Source organism: Ursus americanus, chromosome 9 (assembly GCF_024610735.1).
Source record: "Ursus americanus isolate L20-20 chromosome 9, mUrsAme1.1.p, whole genome shotgun sequence".
Lineage (NCBI taxonomy): Eukaryota > Metazoa > Chordata > Mammalia > Carnivora > Ursidae > Ursus > Ursus americanus.
Window position 1 is genome coordinate 34,891,225 of NC_142135.1, and position 14,768 is coordinate 34,905,992.

The following is a 14,768-nucleotide window of genomic DNA, read 5'->3' on the forward strand; positions in this document are numbered from 1 at the left end:
GAAAGAAGGAAAAGAAAAGGGAAGGGAAGGGGAGGGAAGGGGAGGGGAGGGGAGGGGAGGGGAGGGGAGGGGAGGGGAGGGAAGGGGAGGGAAGGGAAGGGAAGGGAAGGGAAGGGAAGGGAAGGGAAGGGAAGGGAAGGGAAGGGAAGGGAAGGGAAGGGAAGGGAAAGGAAAAGAAAAGAAAAGGGAGGGGTGCCTGGGTAGCGCAGTCGTTAAGCGTCTGCCTTCGGCTCAGGGCGTGATCCTGGCGTTCCGGGATCGAGTCCCACATCAGGCTCCTGGGCTGGGAGCCTGCTTCTTCCTCTCCCTCTCCCCTGCTGTGTTCCCTCTCTCGCTGGCTGTCTGTCACATAAATAAATAAAATCTTTAAAAAAAAAAAAAAGAAAAGAAAAGGGAAAGGAAGGGAAAGGAAGGGGAAGGAAGGGGAAGGAAGGGAAAGAAAAAGAAAAAAAGAAAAAGAAAAAGAAAAGAAAGAAGAAAGATGAAAGAAAGAAAAGGATGACCACCTGAATCTAATCCTAACTAGGTAACTAACCAATCAGGCATCAATACAGTACCAGTTAGGACTGGACATGCCAGATGAAGGTTTCCTTACAGTCTCCTGCTTAGTAATTGATCCCCAAGTATGAGTGGCACAGGCTCCAGCACTAATCAAGGAGGCATAGAAGCAGAGCCTAAGAGAAGCAAAGAGACAGGGAGCCTCCTCCCAGGGCTTGTCCCCTGTGGCTGGCTGGGGAGCAGCATGCTGAGAAAGCTGAATGGGCCTGCCCTTCCAGAGCTTTGGAAGTTGGCTCCTGGTGGCAGGATGTTAACAGCCCTTCAGCAGTTCTGCTCCACTCCCTGGCCCCACAAAGGGCTATGCCTGGGCCCTCCTCTGAAGTCTTCTCCCTTAGGAGAGCTCCGTGCCATCAGTGGGGCTGTGAGTTGGTCCAGAGCAGTGAAGGGATAAGGGATAGGTGGCTAGACCCCCTGGTATAATAAAGCCTGAATCTCATGGTAAGAGGTCATCTTGGACAGCTTTTTTTGTCCATAGGATTTGGAGGCAGGAGCCTGTGGGCTGGGGTGTACTGAAGGAAGTGACATATGCAAATAAGTCACAGGCTTGCACAGCTGAGACTAGATTGACAGCTTTATCACACAGTACTCAAATCTCCCAGGGCCTGTTTATAAAGAGGCCTGGAGTCTTCTCTTGTCTTTTGGCAACTCTCCAGCTTGCTCAGGCATGACTTAGCACAGAAATTGGGTTTGACTTTAAAAATGCTCCTTGTGATGGTAACTCAGCAGCCAAGACAGGCTCTGTGCTGAATTATTGAGTGGGGCGCGTGTTTGCCTTCCTCAGGCAGAGCCTTTCTTCTCTGGGCTCCCTTGCCTGACAAGTCAGCTTAAATATGCAGCAACGCAAGGCTCTGCGCTCACTCGGCCTAATGTTGAGCCAGATTCCAGTCATGCTTGTATAGCTGCCAAGATACCCTGGGCACTAGGCTTTACTCCAGGGTCATGGGCACTACAGATTTGGACAAATGGATATCTTGATGGTCTCCAAGCTATTGTCCTGTAGGAATCATATATTAACCCATCTAAAACCAAAATCATGAACTAACCCCCCAACCAGATTCTTCATCTGTTTTCTCTGTTTTCACAAATGGTGCCACCAACCACCCAGCAGCCCAAGCCCAGGTCTCGGTTCACCCTTGACTCCTGTTGCCTCCTCTCTCTGCAATATGGTGGTGGTCTCCAAGTTTGTCTGTGGAGCACCTAAAGTACTTCTCGGACATATTCAATCCTCCCCATTCTCACTATTCCTGATTTGTGGCTCTTATCTCTCCTCTGGACTCCTAACTAGTCAAGTTCCCTTTCTCCCATTCTTTTGTAACACCATCTAATCCTATTATTGTCCAACCTTCATTGGTTCTTATTAATTGGAAGATAAAGTCTACACTGTTTAGCATGTTAGTCAGAGGGAGCTCAATTTGTATGTGAGTTCTGCCCCTTGCAACCCTATGACCTTGAGCAAGTCAGCCTGTAGAATGAGAGTGATAGCATCAGTGAGGATTAAGTGAGATAATGTATATAAATGACATAGTTTGGTATCTGGTGTCTAGAACGTGCCAGAAATGCTAACCTTTGTCTCCTTGTCTAGCTAATGACTTGCTACTCGTTCTCAAGGCCCGTCTCAAAAATTACCTTCTTTGAAATGCTCCTAATGCTCCCATCTTAGCACTCTCTTAACTTTTGTAACTCTATTATAAACTGTTGCCTTGAAATATTTCTTTTTATGTATGCTCTCCTATCATACAATGAGCGCCTTAGAAACAGAGAAAATGATCCATTCAATCACTCATTCAATAACGGGCATGTGGTATTGCTCATGGGCCCAGCACGGTGCTGGACAATCCAGACACAAATAGTTAGATCCTAATGCTATTAATTGGGTGTGTAATTGCCGACAATAGCATTCCCTCTAACTAGTTTAAACAGAAAAAGTTTTATTTTATGTATTTATTGACTAGCTCACAGAATCTTGGGAAGGTCCAGGGCCAGGCTTGATGTCTATACAGGCAGCAGCAATGCAGCTGGGAATTGTGCAGATTAAGACTAACTACACTAAGGCCATGTACTAGTAGAAACACCATAGGCCATAGCCACCCTGTGCTGGGGGCTGGATCCTAGAAACTCGACTGTACCTGCTCCCAAAGAATCAGATATCACCACCAAGGTTGCCTGAAGATCCATTCTTAATTCTTTGCTCCTATTTAAAGTTTCATACAGGTATATCTGCTCGATGGAACTTCTTTTTTTTTTTTTTTTTTAAAGATTTTATTTATTTGACAGAGAGAGACAGCCAGCAAGAGAGGGAACACAAGCAGGGGGAGTGGGAGAGGAAGAAGCAGGCTCCCAGCCAAGGAGCCTGACGTGGGGCTCGATCCCAGAACTCCAGGATCAGGCCCAGAGCCAAAGGCAGACGCTTAACTACTGAGCCACCCCGGCGCCCCTGCTCGATGGACCTTCTATTACATTCCTACATCCCAGCTGCCAGCTGTAAATGCAACTTTCAGCTTCCCAACTCAAACAGGAAAATATGCTATGAAGGGTTTGCAATGAGTGTCAAGTGAGCCAAGCTACAATATCCTGGCTCTTAAAGAGCTCCAGCTCAGGGAGAGAGGCAGGCAAGCAAACAGATGTTCCAGTGTTATCAGTGTGGCAGGGGGGTTGTGAGCCTGGGGAACAGTCCTTGAAGCCAGGTGAGGGGGATTCGTGTGAAAGATAAAGCTCTGTATGCCAAGTTTTAAAAACTTGCATTTGATCCTGAAGGCCTGGGACCGGCATTGAGTGAGTTGAACAGGTGAGTGATATGGTCGTATTTTAGTACTGGAAAGATGAACCTGGATTGGAGAGGAGCAAGGCTAGAGAGGAAAAAGCCAGTTAGGAGAGCATCTGGGTAAGACGATGATGATCTGAACCAAAGAAATGGCAGGAGGGCTAGAGAAGAAGGACAGAGATAAGAAATATTTTAGACCCGGTAACAGGTTGGCCACGGAGGCTGGGGGGAATTAGGCCTGGAAGTCAGTGGCCAAATCCTGGTTTGGGTAGTTGGGTAGATTGTAATTTGCTTTGCCAAGAAAAGGTACACCAGGGAAGGTGTAAATCTGTGTGGAAGAAAGGTGAGTCCTTTGGCATGTATGCCGCTGAAGAGTTCTCAGGGGGGTAACTTACAGGGGCGTGTGAGACAGCCAAGTAGGAACGTTGAGAAGGCCATCAGATAATCCAGCTCTGCTAGTTATGAGGGAAGTTTCAGCTGTTACAGTAGCCATCGGCTTGTTTTTTGGCCCACCCTACTTATCTTGTTTTGAGGAAACTACCCTTTTGGGAAGCCATGGAGTTGTGAGGAACTGACCTCCACACCTATACAAGCAGACGTTTAACCAGGCTGTCCAATCAGAGTCCTCCACCCTCAACCACAGAGACTGGTTCAGGTGTGGTCACGTGACCCAAGCTGGGCCCGTCAACAAGGAACACATCCAGGCTTTGCTGGACCCACCAGAGAAGAGGCGATGGTGTGTTTCCACGAGGTTGATGGGTTGATACCTGAAACCACAGAGTGTCCGGGGGCCGTTTTTCCATCAGGCATCTCTGATGGAATATCAAGATGCAGGATGTTACCAGGAGGTTGACTGGCTAATGAAGAGGGGATGTGAGTCACCCAGAGTGATGTAACTTTGTGTCTCCTGCACCAACAGCAGTACCTGCATATGGCGAGCTCTCAACATACATTTCATGAGGAAGTGAATGATGCCTTTAAAACACGTATTTATAAATACAGTATGGTCCTACAACTAGATCGTATCATTTAAAAAGTCAAACCTTGAGATTTAAAAAAAAAAAAGCTATCAAGTGGATTTGGTGGAGATGCAGAATTTTCTTTTTAAGATTTTATTTATTTATTTGACAGAGAGAGAGAGACAGCCAGCAAGAGAGGGAACACAAGCAGGGGGAGTGGGAGAGGAAGAAGCAGGCTTCCAGCAAAGCTGGGAGCCCGATGTGGGGCTCGATCCCAGGACCCTGGGATCACACCCTGAGCCGAAGGCATATGCTTAACGACTGAGCCACCCAGGCGCCCTGATGCAGAAATTTAAAAGCAGGTGGATTCCAGGTTTTCTTGGCGGCCGGGGGATGGATCACACTGGGCCTATTCTTTGTACTGCACAGTGATTTCCCTTGAATGTTTGAAGACATAGAGGAAGAATATTAAACATATCACAATACTAAATACCATATTCAACTAGATCCCCAATTCCTTTCCTTCAAATGGTGAACGCCATAAAAATAACCAGCTTCACAGCAGGACTCGCTTTCAGAGTCTCGGAAGCCGGTTTTCTAGGGGCTGGTACACCTGGATACTGGGTTTTCTTAAGTCGCAAAAGCAACAAAGGCAATAGGAATTAAATTGCCATTTTCATCAAGCAGGGATCCAACATCTAAGAAGATACCTAATACATTTTGCTTCACATCGTGTACCATAATTAATCCCCACCTTCTGGGCTGCACGTGTGCTACTGAACAGAACTAAACCCTAGCCACGCTTCTCCCTCTTGCTCCTTTCTTTGGCTAACAAACGATGCAAGAAATCAGGAGAACTTGCAGATCTAGCCATTGGTAATTCATTTACCTGACCTCTCATTTTCTTTCCATTTCTCCACATGTACCAGGAGCCAACATCTGTTTTGAGCTTTAATTAAACAAACTACCCAGTAGGTATTAGCAACACTTTTCTCACAGGCTGGGAATATGAGGGTGCTGTTGGTAGTTGGAGTTTGTCTTGGGCTGTTGGGGAGTTGAGGGAGAGGAACGCTGAAGAGAGAGGAGAAGCGGGGAATGGAGCAGGCATGGTTTCGGCCGTGGCAGAACGGCTTGCACACGTCTCCCCCAGAAGCTACTATAATCAACAAGCCAGGCGGGAAGGCACCAACTCCCCTCTCTCCCGATGGGTCCTTTCCTTTGACTCCCACAGTCTCTGGGGCTGTGCTCTTCTTGGCAGGGCCACACCTCCCCAGTCCCCTGAGCCTGACCCAGGCGGTGTTTGCAAAAAGGAAGCCTGAGTGTACGTGGGTAAATGGGAGCGTTTCTTCTATCGTAGGATGGAGAAATAGTCACACACAAACACACACACACACACACACACACACACACACACACACACACAGAGAGAGAGAGAGAGAGGCAAGCATGCAATTTTCAAATCCCATGGGAAGTTCTGACCAAGGTATTCAGCTACAACCCCATCGCCTTTGTCTGTAAGGCAGTGCTTCCCCCGGGCGGATTTTCAGCAGCAGGGGCCTGGGGAGAGAGGGGTGCCCCGTGGCGGCAGGGATTTGCTAAACAGATGTCAACCCTCCCTACTGCCCCATCTCCCTTCTGAAGCCCTCGGCCTTCCTGCTCTCAGACCCCCTTGTTGTCACACCATCCTCCAACTATCTCACATACCCTTGCCCCATCTTTGGGAGAAAACAGTGTATTATTTTATAGTGACCTTCCTAAGAGCGGGCAGAAAAGAGGTAGGCACCGATGAAAGAAGGGACTAGAACATCAACCAGTCACAGAACAGTGCTCAGTTAACATTTGTTGAATGACTGATATACAGAAAAGTCATATCTAGATAACCCATTAAACTAGAAGAGCTTTGGGGGCTCCTGGGTGGCCCACTCAGCTGAAGAACTGCTCTTGTTTTCAGCTCAGGTCATGATCTCAGGATTGTGAGATGGAGCCCTGCGTCGGGCTCCCCACTGGGCATAGAGCCTGCTTAAGATTCTCCCTCTCCTTCTGTCCCTCTCCCCTCCCCCTCCCCCCCTTAAAAAAAAAAAAAGCTTTGAATGTAATTTGAATGTAATATAGAAAAAAACAGATTGTTGTTTACCCACTTTCTATCCTACTCCACCCTTCCACTGGCTTCTCTGGACCTTGCACCCCCTTCCCCCAGAAATTGTGGACCTAAACATGCTGCCTTAACTTAGCTAAGCCCCAAAATGCTTAATTAAGACACATATCTGGATGAGTGGAGGGGCCAGTTTTGCTGGTGAGAAGCCCAGACCACTGCCATGTTGCGGTCAGGAGAGCTCTATTGTATCTAAGATCACATAAGCCACAGCTTATAAGATTAAAAAGTCCCCAGATCATTTTGGTCCCCTCAGACGAGAGGGAGCTCGTAGTTCTAAGATGATGCTACTATCTTCGAGCACCCATGATTTGTCACGCACTTCCTTAAATCATTTTATGCGATTATACAACAACTCTAGTTCCCAGCCTCACAGTTGGGCATATGGAGGCTCAGGGAGATTCGAGGGCTTGTCCAAAGGACACACGGAACACTGGCAGAGCCACTGAACCCAGATCTGTGTACTTCCCTCCCGAGCACCGTGATACCTCACCCAAAGGGCACTTGCCCTCAACAAAGGGTACAGTCTATTCAACGACTTCATGTTAGAAGTCAAACCTGGTCATTTTTCCTACAGGCCAGCCTTCCTCTTAAGAGAATCCCATTTTGGCTGCTGTAGAGACAGGTATCCCCATAGGAAACCCTGGTGACCCATTAAGATGTGAAGAAGGCTGCCTCTGGCCAGACTAGTAGGAGCCACGAGGAGAACCAAACTGCGTCGTCTGGTGATTTCAGGAGGTGTTGGCTTCACAGCCTAGTGGGGCTGCTCCAGGTACAAATGCTGTTAGGCAAAGCCACAGAAATAACAGACCGAATTAAGCTTTAATCTCCCAGCCATTGTAACGATAATGAGTGCACTTTGTAATAATTGCCAGAAGTGTGCGCAGGGAAGAAAACCTTGGAAAAGGCCACAACGTCAGTTTCTTTCTTTGCAAACCAGGGACTGCTGTACCAAGCAAGCCCCTGAGCTCCCGCAGGGCTAGAATAAAACTGCGCGGCAATTAACAAGGAGGGAACAGATTTAGAAACAGACCTGCATTACCAATGGGTCTGCCAGCGACCCTGATGACCGCAAGGCCCATGCCCTTTGCCCTGCCCGGAGGCAGGCTCTTCTGCACATTTCCCCGGAGGCTGGAAATCCAGCTCACTTATATAACAGGCTTCCAGGCAACACTCATCTCTAAGGGGGTGGGCCTCTGGGCTATTGTCATTTCTGTAGCTTCCAAAGAAGGCACTCCCAGCTTCCTGGGGATGTCGTGAACTACCTGACCGTGAACTACCTGACCACGTCTGCCAAGCCTCTCTTCTCTGGGTCTGTTTGATTCATTGTCCAGAACCCCCAGGGGGTAGCATTTCCCCATCACAATGGGTGGTCACACTCAGGAAGCAGAGCCCCAATGGGGTAACTGGGTACAGCTTTTGTCTTTCTCCTGCTCCTGTCCTCACTTATGCTTTTGCTCTGATGAAGAGACCTTGCCCTGCAGAACCACGAGGAAGCTGGCAGCGAGTGCCCAGGGAAGACTTAACCGCTCTGCCGCTGTGAACATTTGAGTACACAGCCCCGTTGGAGTATCTGTATTCAGTTGTTTCGGGTATATATCTGGGAGTGGGATTGCTGAGTCACATGGTAGGATTCCATTTATATGTAACATCCAGAATAGGTACATGCATAGAGATAGGAAGCAGGGTGGTGGTTGCCAGGGGCTGGAGGCAGAGGAGGAGGGGCTGCTAATGGGTACGGGGTTCCTTTCAGGGGATGGACATGTTTGGGAACAGTCATTGAGGTCGTAGTGGCACAACATTGGGAATGTATTAAATACCACTGAACTGTACATTTTTAAAATGACTAAAAATTTATGTTATGTGAAGTTCACCTCAATAATATATATATATTTTTTTAAAGTTAGAGCCTTAGTCATCGAGACCTGCCTTACTGGGGGAGTACAATGCGAAATAAAAGCCACTGAGAGCGTAAGACCCCAGACACCTTGACACTGAATGCAGCTACGGTGCCGTTATAGTTTATGGGGAGGAGGAGGTGGCCTGGTAGCTTCAGATTCATCAAAGACAAAAATCTTCATCCTGTCATTATTACCATAGGTATTCCTTGAAATACAGTAAGCCATTTAAATTGCTCTCATAAACAGTATTCACAGTCCTGGGAACAACATTCTGGACAGCTCTTATGCACGTCATGGTTGAGAACCACTGAGGGAGACTGAAAGAAGGGAAAAAGGCAAGTGTATGATGCACGGGGTTGTCCTTCTAAATCTCCCATCTTGAAGATAAAGAGGGGGAGAAGTCCAGCACGGTGACTCTGGTTAATAACACTGCATTGCATTTTGAAAGTGGCTAAGAGAGCAAATCTTAAAAGTTCTCGTCACAAGAAAAAAAAATTCTGTAACTCCGTGCAGGGATAGATTTTAACTAGATTTACTGCGTGATCATTTCACAATGTATGCAAATATCGAATCATTATGTTGTACACCTGAAACTCATATAATGTTATCTGTCAATTATATCTCAATAAGCAAACAAACAAAACGTTCCAGAAAGACACAGCAGAACACATGAACAAATAGGAAAACATACCATATTTTCTGACAAGATGACACAATGTCATTTTCCTTTGTTGTATCAAGAGTAGGGTGATCTTCTTAATTTGATTTTTAAATTTAGCATAATGTCAATAAACCCGCGCATAATAATAAAAAAAAGGAGGGTAGGAAATTTTGAAGATGTTCCTACTCATTTGTAGGATTTAATCCCATTCTGTGTACTTATTAAAACTCTATAATATAATATTAATACCTGTTAATAGATTTGTTATGATGTCATCTCATTTGAGGGAGAGTTGAAAGAGTTTGGACTCTGTTAAAGGATAATATTTTTAAACAATTAAAAGTGAAAATCATGATTCTCATACAGATATGAAATGATCACCTGTCGAAGATTTTATTTAACTCATTAATTGACCAGGGAGAACTTGAATAGCTGACACCTGGGTCATAGTCTCTATTCTCCTGCATGGGTGCTGCCCTTCTCGGCTCAATTCAGCCTGGCAGACCCCTCCAGGCCTCCAGCCGGGCCAGGACCATGATTCTGTTCCTTACATTTCTTAGACTCAAATGTTTCCTCTCCACAAACCCTACTGAGCTGCTGGAGGAGATGGCCCCTGGCTGGGGTAAACTTATAATCAGCAGTTTGAAACAAAGAGAACCAGCTTTTCTCTGAGCTAGACACTGCAGGGCCTGGAGGGAGACCATAGAGAGAGAGAAGGAGCGTGGCGCTGAGCACAGGATGTAGAAAAGACCCTGCCCCCACCCTTGAGAAGGTTGCTGTCCAGCTTGGGAAAGCGGAGGCCACTCTGTATGAGTCAGGAATCTCTCGAGAAACAGAACCAATAGAATGTGCACATATAGAGAAAGAGAGATTTATTTTAAGACATTAGCTCACATCATTAGGGACACTTGGCAGGTCTGCAATCTGCAGGATGGGCCAGCAGGCTGCAGACATAGGGGTGAGTCAATGTTGTGGTTCAAGTCCAAAGGCCATCTGCCACAGAATGTATTCTTGCTCAGGGGAGGTCAACCTTTTGTTCTACTCAGGGCTCCATCTGACTGCATGAGGCCCACCCACGTATGAAGAGCAATCTGCTTTATTCAAAAGTCCACTGTTATAAGTATAAAGTCCATCTAAAAACATCCCCATGGACACAGCTACAACAATGTTTGACCAAGTATCTGGTCACTTTAGCAGAAGTTGACACAAGCTGACACATTAAAGCCATCACACGTTCCTGGGACCATAGCCTGAGTCTTAGGAGCCAGTGGGTCAGGGGTCCAGGTGCTGAAGACTTTGCTGAAGAACAAGGCCGGTGCTGGGAGAAGGGAAAGGAAAATATGGCTTCAGAGTGGTCAAACAGAAGGAGGTTAAGGAAAACCAAGCCCAGCCTTATCAGCCCCTTGTCCAGCTCTCTCCCCGCTGCCCCCTGTTCCCTAGGGAAGCTTTGCTACCAGTCCTACCTCCAGGTTTATCAAGGAATTTCTACTGAGCTCATAAAATGAGCCAAGACAACTCATCATGGCTTTGCTCAGCCAGACCACTCTTGTGAGGACCCAGGGAGCCGCCCAGAAAATCTGGACTTCCTTCTCTTAATTCCTGGGGTGCCCTGTGATGATCTCTCAGGTTTACAGTCTAGCTGTGCCTGCAGGGGAGACCGTTGGGACCCGGCAGTGATGCACTGTGTGACATCATAGAGGAATAAATTCAGCCACCCTGGAACCAGTGGTTTCTCTATCTCTGTTGGGGCTTCAAGTCCTTGGTAGTAGGTTGAATGGTGGCCCCTAAAAGATATGCCCACGCCCTAATCCCTGGAACCTGAGAATATGACTTTGTGTGGAAAGAGATGTTTTGGGGTATAATTAAATTTAGGATCTTGAGATGAGATCATCTTGATTATCCTGGCTCCCTGCCAGAACCGTTCAACTGGTACCCCAGAACCCATTTCCAGTCAAAACCTTTTCTTCCCTGGCCCGCCAAGCCCTAAGTCCCTTGTGGGAATCGGGATGAAGAGTCCCAACAGGGAGTCACGCTGCCTGAATGTGATCCCTGACCTCGCCGTTTCCTGGCTGCGTAAACTTAGGAGAGTATTTACTACAGGCGTACCTCATTTCACTGTGCTGAGCTTTATTGTACTTCTCAGAGACTGCGTTTGTCACAAAGCGAAGGTTGGTGGCAATCCTTCATGGAGTGAGGGCAGTGGGGCCATTTCTCCAACCGCATTTGTTCACTTTCTGTCTCTGGGTCACATTTGGGTGGTTCTTACAGGATTTCAAACTTCTTCATTATCATTACATTTGTTATGGTGATCTACGATCAGTGATGACAGCTTGCCAAAAGCTCAGATGTGGTTAGCATTTTTTAACAATAAAGCATTTTTCAATTAAGCATTTAATTAAGGTATGGACATTGTTTTTGGACCTAATGCTATCGCACCCTTACTAGAGCACAGCGTAGTGTAAACATAACTTTTATATGCACTGGGAGACCAAAACATTCATTTGACTCTCTTTATTGCGAGCTTCGCTTTATTGCAGCGGTCTGGAGCCCAGCCCCCAGCAGCTCTGGGATGCGCCTGGATTCACATAGGCCTCAGTTGTACCCGCGTGAGCTTTCATTTCCTCCTCTCTGAAATGCACACACTGTGCCTGCCTCATAGGGCTGCTGAATGGATCAAATGCTCAGCGCTCAATAAATAGTGGCTATGACTATGTTTACAGAACTGGGCCCTTTTCCTAGTTGTCCTCTGTCTCTCATCAGAAAGCCTGGGGCCCCTTCTGGTCTAACCTGGAAAGTTCTGTTTCTCTGATTGGGCCAGGAAGGCATCTTTCAGAACGTGTGAGGGCAATTGGCAACAAACAGAACAATCTGGCAGATAGCACACCACAGAGAAGGCCTTCAGTCTGACTCAACAGTGTGCCTTCCTGGACTTTCAAAGAAAGGAAGTGGCAGCAATGAAGAGGGATGTCAGGGTCCCTGACTCCACCAGACTCCTTCACACTCAGAACCGCTCTGCTCCTCAACTCTGGGGCCCATTAGCACCGGACCGGGGTGGCAGGGAAGCCCCTTCACAGTGGCCTGCTGCTCTGACACGTGAAGAAGAGCAAGAACTTGGACTTTCAGATACTCCTAATTCCCCCTGAGTTTTAAATTCATTAAAATGGCAATTCATTAAAATTTGTTAAAATGGTAAGAGAGCAAGTACTTGTACGTACATGTTCATAGCAGCACAGTTCACAATAGGCAAATGACCTTCAGCAGACGAATGGGTAAACAGATTGTGGAAGCTACATTTAACAATATGATTCAACCATGAAAAGAAATGAAGCACTGGCCCATGCTACAACTTGGATGAAACTAGAAAACATTATGCTAATTGAAAGAAGCCAGACACCAAAAGTCGTGTACTAATGGTTCCATGTATGTAAAATATCTAGAACAGGTACTTCCATAGAGAGAAAAAGCAGACTGGTGGTTGCCAGGGGTGAGAAGAGGGGAGAGTGAAGAGTAACTGCTTACCAGGTACAGTTTCCTTTGGGATGAGGAAAATGTGTGGGAACCAGATAGTTGCACAACAGACTGAATGTACTAGATGGCATTAAATTATTCACTTTAAAATGGTTAGGTTTTTGTTATGTGAATTTCATCTCGATTTTGTTTTTAAGTGACAACCTTCCACATGAAAGAATCATGGAAGATTCTGAAAGAGCTGAAGACCATCAAGTCTACCTTCTCTCCGAGTCTGGTTCTCGGATCTTTGCTTACTGCCGTACCAGGGAAGAGAAAGAGGCTGCCGATTTGGAGCCAGTGCCCCAACTCATCCTTCAGTGGGGGTACTTTTGAAAAGAAACAACCAAAAAGACAGGTCTGGTTGTCTGCACAAGATGTATTTGATTTCAAAGGCAATTTGTTCTAGGTTATGATATCTTTTTTGCATTCAATTAAAGCTTCCATTCCAGAAATATTAGTGTTCTTTAATACCTCCCCCACACCAACTGTAAGTTCTTACAGCAGCTTTCTGGATGAGCAGCAACCCATATTCCTTCAGAACACGGTTGGTCAGAATCTTGGGCGTCCCTGTCGAACATATGGAGAGAAAATTGCTCCTCTCACTGCTGTACCAGTTCTTTAAAAGTCTTCCCAAAAGGTACTCCTAGTAGCCATTGTGCAAATGTATGGACAAAGTAAGGTTACATTTGGAGGAACTCCTGCTACATCAGATGAGCAAACACCAGAATCCCCAGTCAGCAATGTGGATGCCAGAGAGCAAAAGACTCCCCTGTACCTCGCAGCTGGAATCCTCCCTCTCATTTCACAATCACTGTAGGTGCGCCAGGGTTGGCATGGCAGTTTGTCAATGCTGTGAGTCTGGACTCTTTCTAGATTATATCTGCGAACTTTAGGATGCTATCCTTATTTACAGTGTCCAAAATGGTGCAATAGCCCATCCACACATCAGCCTACAAGAAAGGGGAAATAAGAGCAATGGAGGACAAACCCATTTCCTTTCAGGAACATGACCTGGAAATTTCACACATCACTGCCGCTGATATCCTATTAGCCAGAATCTAGTTACTCTGTCACACCTAGCTACAAAGAAGGCTGGCCATGTGCCCAGCTAACCTTCCATCACTGTAGAAAAAGAGGAGAATGGACACTGAGAAGAACAACTAGGACTCAGCTCCACCGTCCAACTAATGTTCCTTCTTTCACTAATATCCCCAGTCCCTTTTCTGTCATTCAACACAGTGGGTTCATGCCTTTATTCATGCTCTTCTCTAACATGGAAGGTTCTCCACACACATATTGCCTTCACTGTCCCCTCAGGCTTCATCTCTTCCTTCCTGACAACCCTCCCTGACAAGCCCAGCCCTCAGTGACTTCCCAAGGCATTCCTTGACCTTTATGTTTTCATTGTACATGATGTTGCATGTAGCTAAGGCTTAATTTCAGAATTAAACAGTACATTCCTTGAGAACAGGGTCCCTATCATATATTTTTCTTGTATCCTCCATGATCTCTAGCTCAGTGCAGAGCACACATATGTATTTAATTGAATGAATTAAATTTGATTAGAATTGAATTGAATGAATGAATGAATTGAAATGAATTGAATTGGATCAGAATGACATGCTGAACAATTTAGGACAATATTTATTTTCCTTTAATGATGGTATTTTTTCACCTAAGTGGTCTGCATACTTATATATATACATAATTTTATATAAATAAATACATATTTACTTATAGACATACATATAAAGAGTTTAATCCCAGGGCACCTAGGTGGCTCAGTCGGTTAAGCATCTGCCTTCTGTTCAGGTCATGATTCTGGTGGGGGGGGGGTCCCTGCTCAGCAGGGAGTCTCATTAAGAAGTCTCTTCCTTTTCCTCTTCCCCTGCTCATGTTTTCTCTCTCTCTCTCTCTCTTTAAAATAAATAAATAAATCTTCAAAAAATAAGTAAATAAATAGGATAATCATAGCCTAAGCATTTAGCACAGCACCCAACACACAGCCAGTACTAAGTAAATGCTAAGATTAAAAAAAAAAAGTCAAGGGCAAAGTATAAATGTAAACTGAGTTAACACTTACTACAAGAGCAAGGATTCTGGTATTAGACGCTGGTTTGAACTTTGGTTCTTCTATTTATTCACAGTTTTGTAGAGTATTGAGTAAATTGATTAATGTGTGCTTGTTGATTATCTCTCAGTTCCATGCACACCCTTTATACTTTGATTTATGATGCTGTGGGCTCAGAGTCTGAAAATTAGATTT

General features: G+C 45.8%; 1 long non-coding RNA gene across 2 annotated transcripts in view; it reads left to right on the forward strand.

The window, feature by feature from the left end:
* Positions 1 to 12,885, forward strand: part of LOC123797673 (uncharacterized) — a 74,861-nt gene extending 61,976 nt beyond the window's left edge. For both annotated transcript variants that reach the window (XR_006781018.2, XR_015725638.1), the window contains exon 3: positions 12,658 to 12,885. This is a non-coding gene — a long non-coding RNA (uncharacterized LOC123797673). The remainder of the gene's footprint in view (positions 1 to 12,657) is intronic.
* Positions 12,886 to 14,768: the final 1,883 nt, after the last annotated feature.